This window comes from Mesocricetus auratus, unplaced genomic scaffold (assembly GCF_017639785.1).
Source record: "Mesocricetus auratus isolate SY011 unplaced genomic scaffold, BCM_Maur_2.0 Super-Scaffold_100023, whole genome shotgun sequence".
NCBI classification, from domain to species: Eukaryota; Metazoa; Chordata; class Mammalia; order Rodentia; family Cricetidae; genus Mesocricetus; species Mesocricetus auratus.
This window is the reverse complement of record NW_024429204.1, coordinates 7,828,884-7,854,165: the sequence shown is the minus strand read 5'-3', so window position 1 is coordinate 7,854,165 and position 25,282 is coordinate 7,828,884. Positions and strand designations below refer to the sequence as shown.

The 25,282-nt window shown below is 39.5% G+C and overlaps 1 protein-coding gene across 1 annotated transcript in view; it reads left to right on the top strand.

The window, feature by feature from the left end:
* Angpt1 (angiopoietin 1) overlaps window positions 1–25,282 on the top strand; it is a 414,397-nt gene that overhangs the window by 112,599 nt on the left and 276,516 nt on the right. The gene's annotated exons all lie outside the window — the stretch shown is intronic.

Below are 25,282 nucleotides of genomic sequence, written 5' to 3'. Positions count from 1 at the left end.
GACTGGGTTTGAGCAAAAGACCCCTTATCAAAATGTAGAGTAAAGGTGATGTGCATTTGAAGAAAGACAGCTAACGTCAGTGCTGGGTCTCCACAGGCATGCTCACACACATGCATGTGTACTGGCAAGTACATAGAACACACTGTACACACAAACAATACATCATCTATATGTGTGTATGTGTGTAAGTATGTATGTATATATGTATATTTATCACATTTTCCAAACTATGACAGGATATAACTCAAGTCATCTTTTCCAAGTATTATCTAGTTTTACAATCCAAATGTAAATGATGAAGATGATAAACAGATTCAGCATCTGCTTTACTGTAAGTACAGAGACTCAACCATCAAATATAAGAGAGTCTGAGCCTATTGTTTAATTTTGAAATTAATCGAAATTCTTCATCTTTTAAATATTTGGTATTGTTTGTAGTTTCCATACATTCCAGATAGGGAAAAAAATCAAAAACTATAAAAAAACAAAAACATAGCTGTGGTTCTATTTATGGTTCATTTCTTTCATCCATGACCAGAAATGACTGAAAGCACCAGCAAGTCTTATTTAACTAAGATAACTTCTTGGAGAATTATAAATGTTTAGCTAAACACAGAAATGCTCCTTTGAGTGTTTCAAATATGTTCACATAGAAACCAAGTCGGGTTTGGGTGATCGGACTTTTAAAACTTTGCCACACTAATAATCATCCATGTATATATTGTCATTCCTACACTAATTTACTTACTCAGCAATTCAATTCATGCCAGGCATTGACCTTGGTGCTAGGAAACAACCAGTGAAGAAAGAGATCTGAATACTGGAGTTTACAGTTAATTAAAGAAAACAAATATTAAACAAAAAGGTGAAATATAGCCATGAAATGTTAGATAAATTGTAGAGTAAGGGATTGGAGAGTTGACTTACCAGTTAAGAATAGTGGCTCCTGCAGAGGATGTGGAGAGAGGGGAACACTCCTCCACTGCTGGTGGGAGTGCCAACTCGCACAGCCACTTTGGAAATCAGTATGGAGATTCCTCAGGAAAATGGGAATCTGTCTGCCACAAGATACAGCAATTCCACTCTTAGGCATATACCCAAAAGATGTGCTTTCATACAAGGACATCTGTTCCACAATGTTCATAGCAGCATTATTTGTAATAGCCAGAACCTGGAAGCAATCTAGATGCCCCTCAACTGAAGAATGGATAGAGAAAATGTGGTACATTTACACAGTGGAGTACTACTCAGTGGGAAAAAAAAAACAATGGAATCTTGTGATTTGCCTGCAAATGGATGGCACTAGAAGAAACCATCCTGAGTGAGGTAACCCCGTAACAAAAAGACAATCATGAACCTTCATCCAGTGACTGAAGGAAGGAGAGGCAGACACCCACAGCTAAACACTGAATTGAACTCATGGAAACCAATTGCAGAGAGGGAGGAGTGATGAGCAGAGGGGTTAAGACTAGGCGGATGAAACCCACAGAAACAGCTCACCTGACTAACGTGCAGTGTTAAAACGTTCACATGTGAAACTTAACAAAAACTCAACTGATGTACAACGTTTCAGCACTCATAAATGAAACTTAACAACAACAAAAAAAGTGGCTGCTTTTCTAGCAGATCCTGGTTCAATTCTTAGTCCCCACGTGGTACCTTAGAACCATCTTTAACTCCAATTCCAGGGTATCTAATGCCTTCTTCTGGCTTCTATGTGTACTAGGTACACATGTGGTATATAGGTGTACATTCAGGCAAAACACCCAGGCACATAAAATAATAAAACAGTAATTAAAAGATTTCAAAGTAAAAGAGTAAGATGCATTTAAATACCTTTTATCACTTATAGTCACTAGAGGCATTTTCTCTTCTTAGCCCTGTGTAGAAAACCACAGAAATTCATTGTAGTGTGAATGAGTGAAATCATTTTTATCCAACCTCACATTAGTACAAATGACAAATCATTTATTTGACAGCACTCAGTTCACTCATATCAATTCTCATTTGATAACAAGAAAAACAATCAAAATGTGCGTTTGACTAGGTAAGGCTGGTGGCTGTTTTCAGTAAGCTGCCGAATTTTCTTTTTGAGTGCTTATATATAGCTCAGTAATTTCCGCCTTTGTTCTCCCTTTTGTGGTCTAGTTTGTCATCTGCCATGATCTGTTCCTTCCCAGTGATTTCACTCTCACTGGCTTTTCTGGATATTCAGACCCCGCCTCCCTGTTTCTAAACATGTATCTCAATGTTTGGCATGATCTTCACACTTCTCCCAGTCACCTTCCTCAGCTAAACCTGTCTAGCTGGCAGACAAGCACTTCGAAACTTCATATCTAGTTTCTCATGGTACTGTCATAGTCTTTTTTTGGCACACAAATGTCAACAGGCGGGATCAAGTGGAAAGACGCATGAAAGGTTAATTCCCCAATATCAGCACCGACTATAGGAAATGCACTTGCCGAGTATCAGCTAAGTGGAGCCCCTCGAATGAATTGTGGTCTCTGGCATCTACTAAATTAGAAAGTTTCTATCACAAGGAAGACAAAATTAGGCTGTTCCAATGTCGCGGCTCACTGGGTAGAGAACAGACACTATCCATACCTAACGACTGGGTAAAGAACAGAGATTGTCCATACCTAAGAGCTTTTCAAACGTAGGAGTCCGGTTTCACCACTGTAAGGGGTTGATCAGAGGATGGAAAGTTGGTGCAAAATTCAAAGAACATCATCAAACATGTATTCTATTATGTATTCTAATGCTTGCTAAGATTTGGTCAGCCGAGGATGCACCTCGGGTGTAGAACTCCTGAGTAGCATGCATTTGATATGTAGCCCTAAAAATATGTAAAAAAACACATAGCAGGATTTTTCTGTCATCATTATAGTCAAAAACATTTGAATTATAACTGCGTCTAATAGGAATAATAATTTCTAACTGTCTAATTGTTCTATCATCTATCATCTACCTTCTATCTATCTTTCTATCTGTCTATCTATCTTTCTATCTAATTATTCCGCAACTGTACCTGTGAAATAGAAGCTGTATGATGGATTTTTATACAAGTTGATCCTTTTATGGATATTATAAAGTAGTTTATGAGACATGTATTTTTTTATTCATTGCTATTTTATGGCTGATACTCCTTTGATTGAAATGAATATACTAAAACACAGAAACATAGACATGTGTGTAGTTTTATTTGACATTGGAGCCTTGAGAAATCAAGGCCCAAAGAAAGAAATGTACATTTTATGGGGAGGCACACAGACGTGTGATTGGAGGAGAAAAGATGGAAGGATTAAGGGAGAGCCGTCTGTTGGCTTCCCCACTGTGTCCTTGATCACCTCTTGGCTCTTAGAATGGGGAGGCCCCTCTAAAATGAGGCTCTGATGGTATGCTGTAGAAGGCTCATGACCAATTTTCTGGCTGGCTTCAGGGACAATGGCAGGTCAGAGAAACACCTCCCAGTTTCTGCTACCTCTCATATGGTGAGTTACCTACTTCCGGGTAGTATATCCTCACTTTTATACAAGTAGTAATGTATTTATTATTGGGAATAAATGAAGACCTTGACTATCTTTTCTACAAAGTTTTTTCCAAAAAGATTTTTTTTAATTGGAAAGATACAAATAAACACCATAAAAACTTTCTATCCTCCCTCCCTCCTTCCTTCCTTCCTTCCTTCCTTCCTTCCTTCCTTATTTTTTGTCACATGTTCTTATTGTGTGGTGGTTTCAATGAGAAGGATTCCCATTGGCTCATACATTTGAATTCTTGGTCCCTAGTTGGTGGAACTGTTTGGGAAGGATTAGGAGGTGTGGCCCTGGAGCGGGTGTGTTACTGGGAATGTCATGTCATTCCAGTTGGCTCTGTCTCTGCCTAGTGCTTATGAGTGAGATAGAAGCTCTCAGCTGCTTCTCCCATACAATGCTTGTCTGCCTGCTGCCATGCTCACTGCTTTAATGGTTGTGAACCCATCCTCTGGAAACTGTTAAGGCCCCATAAAGATTTTCTTCTATAATTTGCTTTGGTCCTGAAGTGACTTCATATTAATAAAAAAGTAACTAAGATACGGTATAATTAAGATTGGTCTTGAACCCTCAATTCCTTTTCCCCCAAGAACGGGATGCCAGGTATGTCACTCTATCTGGCTAAAAAAAATATATTTCTTAGTGACATATTGGTATAGTCATGTATGAGCATTGACTTGTTTAAAGCCACTTGTAATAATCCGTATGTGTCAAGAAGACAGGATGTATGTCGTGGGATGCCTTTTTGTATGCTGTGGATATGTGTTGCTCTCATTGGTTGATAAATAAAGGGGAAGAAGAGCAGAGTTTGAGGGATGACTGCCAGCTATTGAGGAAGCAAGTCATGTAGAAAATGAGATAACAAGCCATGAACCATGTGGCAAAACATGAGATAAGAAAAATGGGTTAACTTACATGTAAGAGCTGGTTAGTAATAAGCCTGAGTCATCAGCCAAGCATTTATAATTAATACAAGTCTATGAGTGATTATTTGGCAGCGGCTGCCAGACTGGGCAGAACAGAGTAAAGCCTATTTACAGATGTACGTACAGGAAAGTGAAGATGAACCAGGGATGAGTTCAGTTCTCAAAGTGAACAAATTAGACCCATGATTCTTAGTAGTGAAGGCCTTGTGAGAAAGATTAATGAAGATCCCAATCCACAGACTTTAGTATCTTGGAAGGGCACACTTAACTATGCATTAGACCCAGAGAATATTTATCACGAGCCTCTCAAAAGAGAATATATGATGTGATAGAGTGGACAGCCTACTAAACAGTATTATTTCAACTAAGAACATTTTTAGTTACAAAAAAAACACATAACTACATAACACTTTATATCTTACCTTGCTACATTAATTTGTTGTTGTAACACCATTGCTATCACCACAAATTACCATATATTTATGATTTGGAACTTCTAGAGGTCAGAAGTCTACGGCGTGTCTTATGGTGCTAAAATGGAGTTGCAGCCCTGGAGGCTCCACAAGTAACCTCTTCCTTGTATTTCCCAGCTTCTAGAGTCAGCCTTCATGTCTTCCTTGTATTTCCTAGCTTCTAGAGTCAGCCTTCATTTCTTCCTTGTATTTCCCAGCTTCTAGAGTCAGCCTTCGTGTCTTGGTTTCTGGTCCATCATTCTGACTTGTGCTGTCATTGTATCTCCTCTGACTCCCTTGTTATGGCCATTGTAATTCAATGCAGCCCAGTTACCATGGTAACTTGATAATTTCTGCACTTGGAACTTTGCATCTCTTATGTGACTATACATTTTAAGAATTATGTCTTTAGGGATGATAAAAATGTCTGTAGGTACATCTCCCTGGTTCTCTTTTCTAACCTGAAAGAAAGAGATGAACTATATAGACTCTAGGAAATTTCCTAGATTAATATGACTTATCTCAATGTTTTGGTTGACATTGGCAAGCAAACAGTTTTAAGCTTTACTCACCATTGTTGGCTGAAGTACAGTCTACTCTGTGTAGCTAAACCCAGATCTAATGATTGTGCCTTGCACAGAAACAGGTGGTACCTGGGGTAGACATGGATGGCTTTAAATATGCACATGGTGAAGGTCACCATCCTTTGAACAGAGGTGTCCAATCAGAACTACTAATGCAGTTCTGCTTTTCAAAACAAGAAATGTTGGCAGCGCAGGCCAGATTTTCCTTGTAATACAATAAAACCTGCAACGTTTTCATTTATATTTTTAGAAAACATAGTATGCGCATATGCATTAAAACTCTCAGAAAAATCAATTTAATTTGTGCAAAAAAATTAAAGATATTCCATGAAAAATAATGTTTGCAAAATATGCCCCCATATGGAAGTAAACTTATTTAAAGATTTAGGAACGGTTTTCTAAAATGCTGGTGGGAGGGTCCTTTTGTCTAGGTATAGGCATTCATACGGACACACCCAGGTTACATGGCAACACCCAGGTAGCATGCACCCTGTTTCTATGTAAAATAAACTTGACCACTAGCACATGGGAAGAACTTAGCATCTCCTCTATACTGTAAAACCTAAAATGATGAGGCTAACTGACAATGTCAGGGTACAGTCATGCGTTCTTACCATGACAGAAGTCTGTTTTGACAAATCAGGGTTACACGGCTTACAGGCTCACATAACTTCCCTAAGACCTATCTCTGCTTTTAGAGCCAAAGTAAAAAATAAATAAACAAACAAATAAATAAAAAGCACGCTGATAATTTTCTATAAGTAAGTCTGCATTGTGATAAACGTTGCAGGGATAGTCGAAGGCAGTGACTCTGTGTGAACTCCTAAATCCCATCAGCAGTCTCTCCCTGAGAAACTCAATCTTGAAGCTGATCAAGACAGAAAGGAGAGCGAGGGCTTTATTTTATTTTATTTTTTTTTATTTTACTTTCTCTGTATTCCCGGCTGACGAGAAACTCACAAAGATCGGCCTGCTTAGCCTCCCAGGTGCACCAAGCCTGAGCGACCTTTAGTTTTTATAAGGAGCTGGAGGACGGCTATAGAGAAGGTGCCTAATGATCTAAAATATTTTCTTGCTTCTTCCAGGGATAGCCCGTCTTCCTTCTGGGAAACCAACCTGAACCTCCCTGGGGTATCCCCCATCATTAATAATGCTATATTACAAGGGCAGTACTTTTTCAAGGCAGGCCCAGCTTGGGAACAACCGCTCTTGATGACCACTGTTTTCCTGTGAAAGTTGTCTGCCATCTTGCTAGCGATTGGCTTAGAGTTAGAAGTGGGAGGGCTAATTCTTAGCCAATTGGTTCCTCGCGGGAGGCTGTGCAGAGAGAGCATGGGTCCCCACGATTAGACCGATAGACAGAAAGTGTGTGGTTCTTGGCATATATAGTTTTACTTGGGTCCTTACACAATTGTCACACCACTGAAAAATTTCCACCGAGAATCTTTTATTACTACAGATACATTACTGTTTATATTGCATTAAAGGTATTATCGGTTTGATAGGACCACCGTAATAAAACGCCATAGCCTGTGCCTTAAACAATAGAGACACTTTTCTCAGGAGTTCTTGAAAATTTGGTGGGACTCTTACTCCTTTTAAAGGCCTGCTATTGACTGTTCAGATTTTATTTTATGGAGTACTTTCTCCGTAATGGAGTCTATACTTACAGAATGTGGATTAGAGTAAAAATATTTTCTCTTGCATCCAGGTTCAGCTTGGAACATTCTGGGGTCTTGGTTAATCCACTCCTTGTAGGAGAGACTATTTGGACTTGGAGATGTGCAGACTAATAGAGACCGACAGCCATGTTCAAATTATGGAAAGGGTTGTCAGCTGGCAACAGCCAGGGTGACCCCTTGATCTTCTGGGTCAGTTTCGCACAAATCTGTAAAACTTCGTTGGATTTCTTAATGAAATCTTTTTAAACTTCTTATTGAACCTTCATTTCTGCTACGTGCAACTTAACTGTCCTGGTCACTGTGACAGCAGAGATTCGAACACATTCTCCCGCCCCGATCACCTGAACAGTTAGTTGTTTAGCATTCAGACCTGTCTGAATAGGAATGGGCCCCAATGCACTGTAGTTTCTACTCCCCTCTTACTATATCCAGGCTACAAGAGCACACCTGGTGTTTGTCAGAGGCACCCAGGGTGCCAGGCTCTGGTCTCTGTTGTGCTGGAATGAACAACTTCAGGGGCTCCACCCCACTTAAATTTGGCTTTTAATCTGGGACGTGACCATGCGGAATGGAACATTAATGCTATGCCTCTGATGCCATAAACTGTGAAGCTGATGGTTTAAGTCCAAACACAAATATGTTAGAAGCAGCTCAGGCTCCAGAGTGTTTTTGCAATTATTTCTTGAGCAGAAACAAAACAAAACAAGATGTAATTTGCTTCTAATAAGGGGCATAGCGTTGGTAATACCCCAATTCTTTATAGTGAAACGTCATTGCTTTTCTTGCTTTCTCTGTCTCCTAGTATTCTTTAAATGCTTATCAATTCCAATAATATTTATACAAATAAATTATGTATATGGAGTCTTAGGCACAGATTCCAAAATACCAATATGATTTATGTGTTTATATATGAGATTATCACCATTATTTATGCAGTTGGTCCTGTAGGTCAGGGATCAGCGTGCTATTTCTGCCAATGGCCAGACTAAAGAGTTCAGGCTTTCTGGCCTGGTGATTTCTGCAACAGCTATTCACGTCTACAAAACGTAATCATCTCAGCTGCCCTGCTGCATCCTGCTGCTGCTCACTCCTCCATTGCAGCAGGAAAGAAACCACAAGAGCAGCTTTCCAAGGAAACTTCATTTGCACACAAGCAGCCGGCAGGGGACGAGCAGTCCTAGCACTCACGGGTCTGAGGCTGAGGGGAGTTCTAGGCTTATTTGCAAGACTCAGTCCCCTTTCTGAAAAAAATAAAAGGAACTCTCACAAATATTGTATGGAGGGACTGGAGTGATATCCCAGTCTCTAAGGAGCTTGCAAGCATGAGGATATCAGCTAGAACCCACACACACAAAAAGCTGATTGTGATAGCGTGCACTTTTGATCTTAGTGGTGGGGAGGCAGAAGCAGATGGCTTTGGCTCGTTGATCAAATAAATCAGTTTACTTGCCACCAAGAGAATCTACATAAAAAAAAACCAACAAGATGGAGATCACCTGAGGAATGACAGCCCAGGTTATTCTCTGGCCTACACACACACACACACACACACACACACACACACACACACACACACACACACACACACACACACACACACACACACACACACACACCACACTTGTGTATAGGGGGATTTTACTTGTTCCTTAGTATGTGTCATTATCAACCACCCCTATATGCTAAATATTACAAAATATATTAGAGATCCTGATGCAAAGTGCAAACTTGAGCAGCATGAAGCTTGTTGGTTAATAAGAAACATCTGAAAGGGATGTTAAGATGGAAATACAGGGGAGGTGTGCTGGTTTAGCAGAGTGCTTTCCCATGGCTCAGAGTCGGGATTAATCTTTTTAGGTGTCGTGTTTAATCTGAATGGCAAAGGGTGAATGGGTGTTTAGATTTGGCATGATTCAGTAGACAAACATAGGAAATTTTTGTCTGAAACACCTGGGAGCAAAGAAGAAAAAGGAGTGTGAACACCCAAAGAACCCGTCTTTGGCTGCTGTGCAAGGGCTAAAAGCTAGGAGGCTGGAGGTCTTACATCCCAAAAGGAATAACCATGGATTTGATCTCTTCCGACATATATCTGTGAATGGTTATGTGGAGAGGGGATTAGACCAATGCACCATGAGGGTTGGCTGGTCCGATGATTCACACAAAAGAAGATATTTTGCATTAGAGTGATAGCACATAGAGGTATAAGTAGAAACAGATGGTGTAGCGTTGGCAGGACCTTGTGAGGGACTAGACTGAGGTGAGAGGAGGGAAGGGGGTGTTGGTAAACATCCAGCCATCAGGAATCAAATAGACTAGTACTTCCTTCCCTTCTAGGAGCCTTCCTGTGGGAGGCCTACCTGTGTATCCTTACACAAATTCAAATTCTGCTTCCGTCAAGGCAAACTCACGTGTTAACCCAAGGTCGTTTTCTCTACAGCCCGTGTCCTTTGAACTGCAAGTGCATCCACTGTTTTCTTTTGGCATTCCCACAAATATCCTATCACTTACCTCATGTAGATGCTAGATTTTAAGATGTGTTGATGTCTTCATTTGATTTCTGTCACTTCATATTCAGTTTTTGGCATGTATCCAGTAAGTCAACATGAAATATATCATCATAAATAGATGGATAAGCAATGTATGACTCACATTTAACTGTAACTTTCAGCAGTCAACCTCAAAAGCAGGCAATGTCCTTCTGTAATCCAGTGTTACCATTTTGTCAACTTCATCAGTTCAAAGCAATGGTCAGTTTACTAACATTCTGATCCTTTCATTAATATTTACTTTTCATTATGCTGTCTACATTTTGCTCTTTCATTTTATTCCACTTACTATGATTTCTCAGTCACCTCACTGCTTCGTTATAATTTTATATTCATTTTGATTTTTACATAATAATTCTTATTGATGATTCGGGAACTTCACATCATATACCCCAATCATGCTCACTTCCCCGTCCTTCCAAGTCAATCCCCCTAGCCTTGTGAACTCCCCCACAAAATGAAGAAGAGAAATAAAACCAAGCGTTGGGGGAGGGTGACGTGTTTCCAAGGGAGCTCCAGGCTGATGCATGTCATCCTGTCCACGGTGCCCCCTGCCTCTCGGGCTCCCTGGCAGCAGAGGCCAGAGCCACAGGCAGGTAGACCTAGGGCCAGCCCTATCCAGTAATGGCGTGTTTCTGTGGGAGCTCCAAGACTGCACACCTCACCGTCTCCTGTGACAGGCTCTGGGACAACCGCTGTGGTAGTTTCCCAGCAGGGCACGCAGCATCCTCCGCTCTTGCATCGGCCTGCGGGCAGACCCAGGGCAACACTGATTTTCAGTCTCTATTACTTAACGGTCGTCTCTGCGACCTTCTATTCAACCACTTTTTCTGAAAACGGCCCTGCTGAATATCTACTCTGAACCGACGACTTTTCCCAGTGAGATCTGAGGTCTGGAAATGCATGCCAGCGGGCAACATTTAGTTGGGAAGCAGTCAGCGGATCTGGGAAGGCCAGGCTGGGTTCCGGTTGCCTCGCTCAGCAGCGTCAGAGTTGAGAGCTGTGGGCCGGTGGTGATGAGATGGGGCTTCAGGGTGCAGGGGGCAGATGGCGTTTCTTTCCAGTTGCTTTTGAGATCTGTGTTGCAGGACTTTCCACCCTGTTTCTGGCGTAGTTGGAGGATGACACTCACGCGTGTGTGTATGCATGCATGTGCATGTGTGAGCACATGTATCTGTGTGCATGCATGTGTGTGCATGAATGTGTGTGCATTTGTATGTACATGCATGTGTATGCATGCATCAGTGTGTGCATGTGTGCACACGTGTGCTTTCCATGTTTTTCTATTATCCTTGATTCTTGGCATGTCAAAATTCAGAAATTTCTAAGTAAACATCATGGTTGACTTAACAGATTATAATCACTGTGCTGTCTATTTATGTTCTGACATTCGGCCAGAATTATAACAGATAGCGCAACTCTGAAAATAAGGGTCCTAACAGTTTACGTATTTTACACACATGTTGTATGTAATATATTAAAATCAAATGAAACTAATATAACTATTTTAAAAACATTTGTCATCTAGCTTAATATTGCCTATCATAAATTCCCTCAGATGTAATTAAGTTGAAAAATGTAAATAAAATGATTATTTCTTAATTTATAAGGTATAAAATTTATAGAATCACAGAAGAGAGGAATTTAACACTGTCTCTCCATTCATCTGTTTCTAGTGTGGCAACCATGGTTGTTTTTCATCTTACGCTGAGTCTAAGTCTCATCTTTTAATGAAGAGAGAGAGAGGAAGCAGTAGGCAAAGGAGAGAAAGACACAGCTATACATTTTAAAAATATTTCCTTTTCAACCCCCCTCACCCTTTGAGATAGAGTTTCATCATGTTACTCTAACTAGCTTGGAATTTGCTAGGTTGCCCAGGCTAACATGAACACTGTATACATGTAGTATGTATGTATGTATGTATGTATGTATGTATGTATGTCTGCATGTATGAGGAAGGATTCCTACAGTCTTCCTGGGAGGAGATAAAAGGAAGGGACTCTTAATGAAGCAGAGATCCTGAGACACTACTGTCTTTCATCCAGGAATCATGGAGTAGATGGCTTACCACATCCGTTTTATTTATTGATGCTTTGATGAAATGTTTTCTTAAGTGCTATGTATACATACTATGAACATTCATAGGACCTTATATGGACATTCATATCAATAACATATGCATTAGGGGCTCCACGAAGCTGAATCACATGCTGACATGATAGTTATCTTGGCCTCTACAATTAGTACTTTCAGAATTGTGAAGCCACAAGGACACATTCCTTAGAATAGATTCCTGTCTGTGGGTGATACATGTTTGTGTTTGGAAGAGCACATAGGTAACCTCAGATTTCCCTGAAGAAACACATTTCTCTTTCTAATAATTGTTGGCATTTCCCATGCTATTTTCTTGTGAACTGTATAAATAGAATTTTTATGATCATGATATTTTCTTTGACTCAGAGAAGGGTGTTTTGGCAACAGTTTGGGAATTTTTAACATCTTAAAACTATTTTAGTTTGCTCTAGTTTTGATAAAACAAACAGCCTGGGGGGATTTTCCTTTAACGTACAAGTTGTGTGCTTTTTGAGGGAAACTCAATCCATATATTGCTGATTGGCTTACACTTAAACCATTAGCATATTGTAATGTAAGACTACTTCTCTGTCTTTACAAAAAATCCCTTTTCTCTTAAATCAGAATGCTTTGTTTTCCTAAGAGTAAAGAAACTTAGAGACCCAAGATAGAAATCCTGTTTGAACAGTGAGATCTATGAAAGCAAGGGTAGGTTCTTTATTCATATTGCTAATATCAGAGCTGCCAATCTACTTTGTGTTTTTTTAATCTAATTTAATTGCATGTACATTCTCTACCCATATTCATTAATTCAGTACTATTACATTATTATCTCGCTAACATCCCTTTTATCAGAAGTGGGTCTTAAAACCTATCAAAATATACTTTTAATTTTGTGTGTTTTCCAATTCCAGAATTTCTAGCCATTGCAGAAAGGGTATTTTAAATTTTGTTTCATATTTAAAGTACAGTTCAAAATATTAAATACAAATTAAAAATGTTAAATATTGAGCAAATTAATTATAACATGCCAGTAAAACTATCTGAATTTCTAAACAATATTTACATAGTTTTATTCATACTATTTTTTAAGAAATTCTTTTCTATAGCATCATATTTCAATGAAAATGAAAAAAGGTAAACTTTTATTCTTCTTGATGTTTTCTCATTCAAAAATCCTGAGCTCAAAATTATACTATTTACACTGTTTTCTTTCTGTAGCCCAAGTTGTTAATATTCAGGCATCTGTACTGGCCTGTCCTTGGGGTTCAACGGGACACGCCCTCAGCTGTAGCCACTAAGAGCACCATCTGAGCATATTCACTGTGTTCCCTTTTAAAATGACCCTGCCCACATCCCATCCTCGTTTCTTTCTTTCTCTCCCTCTCTCTGTCTCTCTCTCCCCCCCCTCTCTCTCCCTCTCTTCCCCCTCCCCCTCTCTCCCACTACACCTGTCCCTGGAGGCCAATCTCCCCCAGTCCCCTTTCTCCTTTTTATGGCCCCTTTCCCTAACTCTCTCATGCCATTTTTTTTTATTACAACTCAGGTTGGCCTTGAACTTGCCCAACAGCCCCGAGTGAAATTGTTTCCAGGAACAGACAGGTCTCACTGTCATGAAAGCTTTAGGTTATTGAATCTTAATGCTTTGGAGTGTTTGGAGAAAAAACTATCTATTTAAAATATATGTTTGACCTTGAAAACATACCCAGCATGACTATAAACTTGATTGCTACAGATAGTTAACTACTAACCTGTATTTCTTACTTATACATTACATTTTTAAATGAACTACATTCATACAATACCTTAAACAAGAGTAGAAATGCATAAAGTATAACAAAAACAACCTTAAATTTGTATCAATAGCCAGGCGTTGGTGGCACAAGCCTTTAATCCCAGCACTCGGGAGGCAGAGGCAGGTGGATCTCTATGAGTTCGAGGCCAGCCTGGTTTACAGAGCGAGTTCCAGGACAGCCTCCAAAACAATACAGAGAAACCCTGTCTCCAAAAACCAAAAAAAATTGTATCAATGTACAAAAATCAATATCTATGTAAAATATTTGAGACAAGTGGCTGTTTAAATGTAGACTCAACAATCCACACCTTTGTCCCATCTTTTCTACACTATGTGGGTATATGATAAATGTTCCGCTAATGTTGATTTTAAATTTTCATTCCATTTTGAAGTGCTTTTACAGTGGAAGGAGGTGGAAGGAGGCAAACTCAATGATCATCTGAGGCATTAAAAGAAATAAAGATAAAGATATTAAATTTAGCAACAAAAAAAACCCTCAGGTCATTTCGTCTGTCATATATACATTTAAGTTTCATTTTTCTAGAAGAATTACTTTTAAAATAACTTACTTATCCAATCCCAAATTTTTTCCTTTCCCTCCAAAACAACAATAATTATTAGGGATATAAAAGAAGAGCCATTTATTTATGTAGTCATAGAATAAATGAGAAAACTACTAAGTGAATTATTCAGATTATGCCTGAGAAATTGATGGACATACACAATTATAATTTTCTATAAAAGCAAAATTAGATAAAATCTCTCTAATTCAAAGCACCACAATAAAAAAATCACTAATAAAGTCTCAGTCACATCAAGCTTCAAAAATTACATCCAAAAAAACAAAAAACAAAAAAACACACAAAAGTAAGTAGAAAGCCTAAATGAATCATAATTAAGAATTAAACTCTAGAGGTGGAATCCACTGGTAGATGCTTATGTAGCATGCAGAATCCCTGGGTTTGAACCCCAGGACCTCAGAAATTGGGGTGGCGGTGCCTGTCTGTAGTCCCAGGACTGGGAAGAGTGATGGAAACGGGAGGGTCAGAAGGTTAAAGTCGAGGGAGAACCAAGCTCCTTCCCTTGCATCGAGACTGGGCGGGGCAACCTGATGTGCCTTGTTTTGTTGATGCCCATTATAGGCCTGCCCCTTTCTGAACAGTGACAGACAAGAAGTGGACAGGGAAAGGGGGTAGAGGGGAAGCAGGGGAAGCAGGGGAAGGAAATGGGAGCAAAGCAGGGGTGGGGGTGGGGGGTGACTGTGGTAGGTATGTCCAAAAATTCGAAATTTTAATTAACAAAATGTTGACATGAAAACAATAAAAAGAAGTTTAAGGGAACTTTGAGTACAGGCAAAGTTAGAGGCTTTGTTGGTAACAAAACTCAAAACATCTATCCCAAATCACTATATATTTATGTTTTTACAAAATACCTCGTCAACTCAAAACTTACAAATTTGGCAATTAACATTTTAAGTGCTAGTCTAGGTTGTTTGGCATTTCCCCTGACTTTCGTTACTGCTAACTCTGCGTCTGTGTCTTTTTAAGATCGTTGGGTTTGTTATGTAAGTTCTCTGCTCTAGAGGAAGCTGAGTTCCGTGGGTGTTACCCAGTGGTACAGTGCTTGCCTCGCTTGTGCAAGCCCCTGGGTCCAATCCAGTAGTGCAGAATATAAAATGTAAAGGGATCAAGCAACTGTGTGCTGGCTGCTCGGATCATCTCTCAAAGCACAGCGGATTAGCTGAGTTTCACACTTCACCTTTCAACTTTAGAAATGAGCACGTGGGGATTATATCATCATGGAAGGCAGGCTCTGCTTTTTGTCTAATTTCTCTCCCATGTAGTAGTTACAAACAGAGTACTTCCAAACCCCACTTAAAAAAATTAAACACCAAAATGCTTTCAATATGAAACTGAGAGAAGTTGTATTCATAATGCAGATAATTGAGACTACCTTCAAAGACGGTCTTAGCATTGTGTATATGCTTCCGGATAACCGGAAGGGGAGAGACGTGGTAAGGAGCTGGCACCCGTGGTGCACCCGGACTCCCAGAGCTAGGGAGGCTGAACTGGGTGGGTCTGTGAACCCCAGGTACCCCTGTAGCCTGATAACAAGAGCATTCAAGAAAGGAAAGAAGGGAGGAGAAGGGAAGGGAAAGGAGGGAGGGAGGAGGGAAGGAAGGAAGGAAGGAGAAAAAAGAAGGAAGAAAGAAAGGAAAAAAGAAAAAGAAAATACCACTGGAAATAAAATAGAGCTATGCCAGTAATGTGAATTTCTAAAACATGGGCACAGAGCCGGGCATTGGTGGTGCACACCTTTAATCCCAGCACTCGGGAGGCAGAGGCAGGCGGATCTCTGTGAGTTCGAGGCTAGGCTGGACCGACAGCCTCCAAAATAATACAGAAAAACCCTGTCTCATAAATCAAAACAAAAACAAACAAACAAAAAACATGGGCACAGGACTACTACAGAAGACTAGAAGTTTTCCATCAAACCCGACTAGAATGTTGCCCGCTTATATTAAATCTGCTTGAATACACAATGCATGTCGAATGTACTACTATTTAATGCTGAGCTGCGGTGTCTTCCTATTGTGGTTTATGTGTTATGTTTGGATCCTATTACAAAAGCATTGGGAAAAGCCCTCAAAATTGGTTTGGATGGAGGGCAAAATGTGAAGACAGAAAGAATTGGACATAACTTTATAGCTGTAGTAAAAAAAATGATATTTTTCATTTTGCCACAATCAAACGTACAGTTGAGAACTACGGTGTAAAAATCAAATTATAAATCTGTCTTATGGTTTCCACGTGTTCTTCTGATGAAGGAAGATTAGGCTTCTGATAACACCATGAACCACAAATGAGATGAGATTAATACTTTTAATAATGTTTGTGAGATAATGTCACAGTCAAAGATGATGAAAGAGAAATCAGTAAGAATCGTGCAATATGCCACACCTGCACCAGCAACACAGTAGAGCTGGCCGATGGGGGATGTCCTTCTATATACATGCTTCTCTTATTGGTTGGTTAATAAAACACTGATTGGTGAGTAGCTAGGCAGGGAGATAGGCGGGGCTAGGAAACGAGGAGCGTTCTGGGGGAGGAGAGGAAAAACCTCGAGGAGAGACACTCGCAAGGTAGCAACTGAAGGAACAGCACGCCGGTTACGGGTAAGCCACAGCCTCTTGGCAATACATAGTTTAATAGAAATGGGTTAATAATTAAGAGAGAGCTAGCCAGTAAGAAGCCTAAGCCATTGGCCAAACAGTTCCTAATTAATAGAAGCCTCTGTGAGTTTTTTCTGGGCTAAAGGACTGCGGGACCAGGCAAGAAAGAAATACGGGCTACAGCTGGCCCTGATGGTCCATATGTGGGCGAGTTAACCCTGAGGGCATGAAAACTAGGAGAATTGATCCCCTTGCTCATTACTCCAAAGAGGCAAACTAGCCAGGAAAAAACTGGACAGCCCACCCCCATGGTGAGGACTGAGGAGAGCTGACAGGCTGACCAACCCTGCAACTACCCAGGCCCAGGGTAATGAGTGGCCCATTCCAACATTCACTCCATCTATGTTTTGCTGAAGCATTCCAAGGGGCCGGTCCCACAGACCAAAGCTGCAGGATCTCCATGACACAGGGCCACAGCGGGCTATCCAAGAGAGGTCCCAGTGAGGTAACAGGAACCAGAGGTCTCGTACCGGACCAATGACTCTTTGTAATGAACACTTGCATGTAAAGATATATGGCATCTCTGGGCGGTGGTGGTGCACGCCTTTAATCCCAGCAGAGGCAGGTGGATGTCTGTGAGTTGGAGACCAGCCTGGTCTACAAGAGCCAGTTCCAGGGTAGCCTCTAAAGCCACAGAGAAACCCTGTCTCAAAAAGCAAAACAAGATATATGGCATCTGGCTTAGAGACAGCTGCCAGATAAGGTCAGTCTAGCAGCCCAGGGACATTCTCCAGATAAGGATAGGTAGTAGAGACCAGAAGTTTTCCTGAGGAGGCAAGGAGTCCCATGTCGCCAAGCTTTGGAAAAAGCTGGCAGGACATGATAGATTGTAACCTCTGACCAGCTGGCAAGGCTTCCCAAAACTTGTAGGTTTACCCTTATTGATGTCATAAATATCCTATATAGTGATTCCAAGTAGCGTCTACTTCCCAGGTAGTGCCTGTGTTTTACCGTGGACAGGTGATGATAGTTTTCATGCTTGTGCCTGATGAGTGAGTAAGTAGGTGAGAAGCAAACATTTGTTGTCAGTTGAGCGAATAATCAAGCGACTATGTTTTCACGAGAAACCAACAAAACCGCAGTCTTTAAATCAACTCGAATCACAGAAACAAGATACCTATTTCTTTTCTTAATTATATTAAAATATTTAAACAAAGAGACGGTATCATTTAATGTTCTTTATTGACAAGAGTTTTCACAGGGATTACAGTGTTGTCTCTAGGTAGTCTTGGTGTCAGTAATTTTTAATATTTTGGGTTTGATTTCAATATCCATGGCATTTTCAGCAGACCTTTTATTTTTCTTAAAATAACTGGGTAGGAATAAATCTAAGAAGTAAGAGCATGCAACTGCCTTTCCCTAAGTACCAATTAGGATCGGAGAACATTTTAGGATAATAAATTCCTTTTACAAACAAACAAACAATTTTATGCAGCATTTTACTGCAACTAGATAGTCTTGCACATTAAGCAACTCCTTCCAAACCCCTCTGAAAGCCTTTCCACATGGCTTTATAATCGCTTGTTTGTTTTTGTCTCTCTTATTAGACCACAAATCCTTTGTGGAGTGCATCTCTCATTTCCTCATTGAACAAGTGTCTACTAAATTCTGTGCAAATTCCAAACACTGTCGCATGAGTGTTTAGAGACTCAAGTCAACCATGGCCTACATACTCAATGACACTGTCAAAGGAGTAGGTAAACTGTGCCTGTATGTTGGAATATTTAACTTTTGCATCATTGAACTGGCTGGTTTTGCGTTAACTTGACACAAGCTAGAGTCCTCGGAGAGGAAGGAGCCTCAGCTGAGGAAAAATGCCTCCATGAGATTCAGCCTTAAGGCATTTTTTCACGTAGCGAACAATGGGGAAGGACCCAGTCCATTGTGGGTGGTGCTATTGCTGGGCTGGTGGTCCTAGGTTCTATAGGAAAGCAGGCTGAGCAAGCCTGAGGAAGCAAGTCAGTAAATGGCTCCCCTCCCTGGCCTCTGCATCAGCTCCTGCCTCCAGGTTCCCGCCATGTTTGAATTCCTGTCTGACTTCCTTCAGTAATGAACAGTGATGTAAAACTGTAAGCCAAACACTCCCTTTTCTCCTCAATGTGTTTTTTGGTCATGGTGTTTCATCCCAGCAATAGAAATCCTAACCAAGCCATGCGTACATCTTAAGTATATTCACACATCTTTTCCAGATAAAATATTTAGAAAACTTACACCAAAAATTCAAATGCCTATTTGTTGTACTTACTCAAATGACACAGTAATGGCTTCCATTAGCATTTTGTGTCTTATATAATTTAATGTACAGTTTTAATTAAGTTATAATGAAGAGTCTGAGATTTTTTGAAAAAAAAGGATTTTAAGTTTTCATGGAATGCAAAGGATCCAGAATATTTGAAGTAATGTAAAACAAAAAGGGAAAGAAGACAGCATGGGAACAATCATTTTGCCTGACTTCACAATTATAAAATTACAGTAATTTCAATGGTATGAGGATAAATAATTAATAATATAGATATAGACTTAGTCATATTTCCAACTTAAATCCATTTGACAGAGAAACCACATTAAAAACCATACCTAGCATGAGTCTGAGTGGGTGGCCTGGAAAGTACTAAATGGATTTAACACAACCAAACAAAAAAATGCTATTTTTTTTTATTTTGCTCCTTAAGAGAAATATTTTGGAATGAAATTCTTAGATTGGTAAAATAAGAATACTTGTGGAATGCTGTGTTTCTTATAGAGTGGTAATTCCCTTGGTAGTAATTTGATTATATGGGGGTGAAGTTTCAACTAGAAGAGGAGTCAGGAGGTGGCTGAGTTGTGAAATCATGACCAGTGAAGATCTGCTGCCGAGGCTCTGGTTCCCACCACCATTTATTAGTCACACAGTGTACAAATGATTTTTGGGAACAGAGCCTCCTGCCTGGGTGTGGATGACATCGTTCTAAATTAACTGGCTGATCTTTGTGGAAAGAAAAAGTATGGTTTTCATTCTTTTTTATGTAATTTATTTAATTTTTACATTTTTTAAAATCCATTTTACATACCAACCACAGTTTTCCCTCCCTCCCTCCTCCCCTTTCCTACCACCGCCCCCCAACATACCCTGTGTAGAGTTTTGGCTTCTTTGTCAATAGTCAGGTGTTCACAGGTGTGTGGATTAATGTCAGGGCCTTAGATTCGATTCCATTGGTCTATGTGTCTGTTCTGATGCCAACACCAAGCTGTTTCATTACTATAGCTCTATAGTAGAGCTTGGAGACAGGGATGGCGATGCCTCCAGAAGTTCCTTTATTGTACAGGGTTCTTTTAGCTCTCCTGAGTTGTTTTTCCATATGAAGTTGAGTATTGTTTTTTCAAGGTCTGTGAAGAATTGTGTTGAGATTTTGTCTGTAAGCTTGTTGTTGTTTTTTTTTTTTTTTAACATTGATCCTGCCAATCCAAGAGCATGGGATATCATTCTACTTTCTGATATCTTCTTCAGTTTATTTCTTCAAAGACTTAAAGTTCTTGCCATATGGATCCGTCACTTGTTTGGTTAGAGTTATTACCCCATGTATTTTATATTTTTTGTGGCTATTGTAAAGGGTAATGTTTCTCTGTCTTCTTTCCCCATCTGTTTGTTATTTGTATAAAGGAAGGTTATTAATTTTTTTAGTTAATCTTGTATCCTACCACATTATTGAAGGTGTTTATCAGCTGTAGGAGTTACCTGGTAGAATTTTTGGAGTCACTTATGTATGTTATCAAATCATCTGCAAAGAGAAAAAATTTGACTTATTCCTTTCCAATTTTATACCCTATTTGTGTTATTGCTCTAGCTAGAACTTAGGTTAGTTTGGATAAGGGCTTGTCTCTTTTCTTGATTTTCTTGAAGAACCAACTCTTTGTTTCATTGATTCTTTTTTTTTTTTTAAAGATTTTATTTATTATGAATACAACATCCTGCCTCTATGTATGTCTGCAAGCCAGGAGAGGGCACCAGATCTCATTACGGATGGTTGTGAGCCACCATGTGGTTGCTGGGAATTGAACTCAGGACCTCTGGAAGAGCAGTCAGTGCTCTTAACCTCTGAGCCATCTCTCCAGCCCCTCATTGATTCTTTGTATTCTCTTTTTCTATGTTATTGATCTAAGGCCTCAATTTGAGTATTTCCTGGTGTCTGCACTTCCTGGGTGAATTTGCTTCTTTTTGTTCTAGAGCTTTCAGGTGTGCTTTAAGTCAACAGTGTAAGATTTCTCCAAATTCTTAATTTAGAGATTTAGTGCTATGAACTTTCCTCTTAGCGCTGCTTTTCATAGTGTCTCATAGGTTTGGGTATGTTGTACATTCGTTTTCATTAAATTCGAGGTAGTCTTTAATTTCTTTATTTCTTCCTTGAAGCAATGGTAATTCTGTTGAGCATTATTCAGTTTCCATAAATTTGTAGACATTCTGTAATTTGTGTTGTTGTTGAATTCTAACTTTAAGCCATGGTGTTGCAATAAGATACAGGGGGTTATTTATGTGTGTGTGTGTGTGTGTGTGTGTGTGTGTGTGTGTGTGTGTGTGTGTGAGTTGAGATTTACTTTGTGATGAAGTATGTGGTCAATTTTAGAGACGGTTCCATGAGGTGCTGAGAAAAATGTGTATTCTTTTGTGTTCAGGTGGAATGCTCTATAGATGTCCATTAAGCCCATTTGAGTCATAATATCTGTTATTTTCCGTTGCCAACTTGCTTGACACACCAAGGTAGCTTGGAGCATACTTAGGTTTGATCTTTGAGATCCTGATCCCAGAATCTAGACAAAGATCAGAGGCTCCTGGAAAACAAATGGTTCTTTGTTATCTGCTAAGATGTCTGAACATTCCTTTAGAAGTAATCGGTGCTATAAGCCTGAAAACAAGATCCATTAACAGCTCAGTCTCAGATTAGACATGCCCATTCATATATTCAGAACGACAAATCCCAAGACACGGTTCTTCAGTGCCATAGACGTGAAAACCATGAGCAAAGGCTTGTAGGGGCCTACAGAAACCATCACAGGCATGGTGAAGAGCAGATTATTGTCTGGTTATAATGTTGAAAGCTAATGTCACATGCCAGAGGGTGCTGCATTGTCCCTCCTCCATGCCCATGCTGCTGTGCCTCAACCTGTGAAAATAAGGGAGATTTTTATACTTTTAGATCTGTTTGATTAGCTGGGCATGATGATGCATGCCTTCTATCCCAGTACTCAGGAGGAAGAAGCAGACAGACCTCTGAGAGTCTGGACTACAAAGGGAATTCTAAGACAGGCAGGGTTACACAAAGAAACCCTGTGTCAAAAATTTTTTTAAATGAGTAAATAAATAAAACCAAATAATTTATTTTCATAGTATCACACATACTTTCTTCTTTGGGAATAAATGCAGTTTTCTGTTCTTATATATACTCGTGAAGTATGCATCTTTTACAACCATTTTCAAAGCATTAATTATGGAAATTGAATCTGTATCTCCGGATTTGTTAGTATTGAGATGGAGTGCCCATAGTTAAGATGATATTCATATTTGCTAGCATCCTTCAGAACATTGATCATATTATTTAAACTTTATAATCTTTGGTTTTCTTTCTCGACAGTAGGATTAACAGGAAATATGGGACATGCTAGAATATGAAATATATGGAACCTACTAAGTGTCCATGATAGAGGGATACAGCCATTCCTCAACTTAATTCAGGTTTCAATTTAGACATACATAGTGAAGCCTGAAAAAACACTGTCAGTATATTTTCAAAAGATGTTTAAAATAGTCTCACCCCATCTGTGGTGGTTTGAAAGAAAACAGCCCACAAAGGGAGTTGGCACTATTAGGAATTGTGACATTGTGGGAGGCAGTGTGTCTTTGTGGGGGCAGGCTTTGAGGTCTCTTTTTCTCAGTCTTCCGTCACTGGGACTGTCAGTTGACTTCCTGTTGCTTGCAAAATATAGGATACTTGGGTATTCTCTCCCACCATGCCTGCCTGCATGCCTCCATGCTTCCCACCGAACCTCTGAACTGTAAGCGAGCCACCACAATTAAATGTTTCCTTTGTAAGAGTTGTCATGGTCATGGTGTCCCTTCACGGCAACAGTAACCATAACTAGGACACCATCCTCATTCAGTGTCTAGTATCATTTCATATTATTTTGAAAAACAAGTATTTTATGTTGTACTGGGTGAAATTACTCCTTTGGTGACATTCCAATTTATGTTATTCAAAGAAATGAACAGGAAGTTAGTCTTCATTCATATTTGTTGTTTCTATCAGACTAAAACATTCCGTTATTTATTTATTTATTATGGTTTTTCAAGGCAGGGTTTCTCTGTGTTGTCTTGGAGGCTGTCCTGGAACTGTCTCTGTAGACCAGGCTGGCCTCGAACTCACAGAGATCCTCCTGCCTCTGCCTCCCGAGTGCTGGGATTAAAGGCATGCACCACCAACTCCCTGCTCCATTATTTTTAATATTCAAGAGTTGGGTATTGATATTTCCAGTTCTTCCATAAAAGCAGTTAACTGTTTCTTTTGCCTTCTCTACTGTAAAATAAACTTCTCTACTGTAAAATAAACTTATAAAGTAAACTTACATACAAAAGATGATAGAAAACAATTGGCTCAGCATAGAGATAGAGCAAATCCTGTAACTGTATCCTTCCTTTTCAGATGGAAAGGACAAAAGAATGATGTCAGTTCCAACAGTGAAGTTGCCTTTGTCCATTCATCAGGTATCATAACAAGCAGTAGTGAAGACGCGGTTCATACTCTTTGGGGCAGCATTAATGGGGCTGTTTTACAGGTCAAGTTAGGGAAATTAGTCATTAATGCCAGGAGAAGGGCAAGCACACTGTGATCAGCTGGGCGGAAATGGCTGCCTTGTCTAGGTGCGACACCTTGGGGATAGCTTCTCATGGAATTATTTGGAACAGAAAGTTAATTGACGTGGATGATGTAGTTAAACAGAGAAAAACATCCAGGAGATAGGATGGAAATGGACTTCTAGAGAGAAGTGGTTTTGAATTGTTAATCAAAGAAGGGTTAAAGGGAGGAAGGGGAAGGGTCAAAGTTTGGGTGACGTGGGAGCATACTTGAAAAAAAATCAAGAAAAAGCAATATTCAAGAAAATGTAAATTCTTTCAGCATTTGATCTGTTGATGATGTTATAAGCTTCCACTGTCCTGTCTTATACTACAGTCCTGTTTATCTTCATCCTTACAAAAGATTTATTCTTAAGGTGACCTAGAGCAGTAAAAACTGCTAAGCTTATGAGACGAGTTTTCTGTATTAAGAGTGACATGTGGATTATACATTAATCACCAAATAGGCTTCCATTTAAGCAACCACTCTTAAACTTCTCACTTGCTGGGCCAGTTCTTTTCGACAAAATATATTCCCAAATGTAAAGGGTAAAATACCTTGCAATTGTGGGATATTTTAGCTTGATTATGACTTGTCTACACACAAGGCTCCAATGGGTAATTAAGATAATTATCTGAATCACTGTAGGCAAATAATAATTTTATCTTAAATATACAAATAATTATCCAGTTAGGGAATCTTAACATTAAATAGGTAAGTGGGACTCTTACAGGGGTATTTTGATGATTTAAATATAGATGGTTCATAAATATTAGGATTAAATTTCCCCTGAAAGAATCTTACATTTAAAATCTATGGAGAAATGTCCTTGGCAGAATTATATTAAAACCAAAGACTCAGAAGAATGGTTTGAGATTGTTTAAAAAAAAAAACGGTGCTGCCACATAGAGCAAGCTTGAAACTGAAATGATTAGCTGGAAGTTTTAAGTCATAATTGTATTTTTTTTTTCAGAAAAATCCCATGATCCCCAATTAACCACTTACTCTTGCTTTCAGCAAAGTAGTACTTGTGCTCTGTATTAATTCTTGTGGTGAGTTGTAGTTTCTAAAAAGAGGACAGACAGTTTTTCCCCATACTTGTTAGGCTTCACAGACTCCTGTGGAAATCGATGAACACTAATTAGATGGCTTTCTGTCGCTGTTGGTAAAGAGTATTGGTTTCTGCACCACTCCAAGCATGCAGAAGGAAAACACCCTGAAACGGAGAGAGAAGTGAAGGAAAGCAGAACGAACCAAACTCAAGACTATTATGTGCAATGTCAAGTGAGCCTCTGAGTCGGTATTATTCAAAGTAGTGGCAAAGAGATAATTTGAAGAGGGGCCAAGAGAGTTCTACTGAACCAGGGGGTGTCATCAATGTAAAATAGGTAAAAGTTTTTAAGAGTTAGATGGCAAGAACTTTACAAGATAGGTTATTTTCCCCCCTATTTAAAGATCTCAGGAGAGACAGTCACAACGTGGTGTGAAAATGCTGAAAATATGTGTGGTGTGGTATAAAGGACACCTCTACCTAAGATAACTGAGAAAATTAATGACAGAGCTAGAACCTAGGAAAGCTAGTCTTCAAGAAATGGT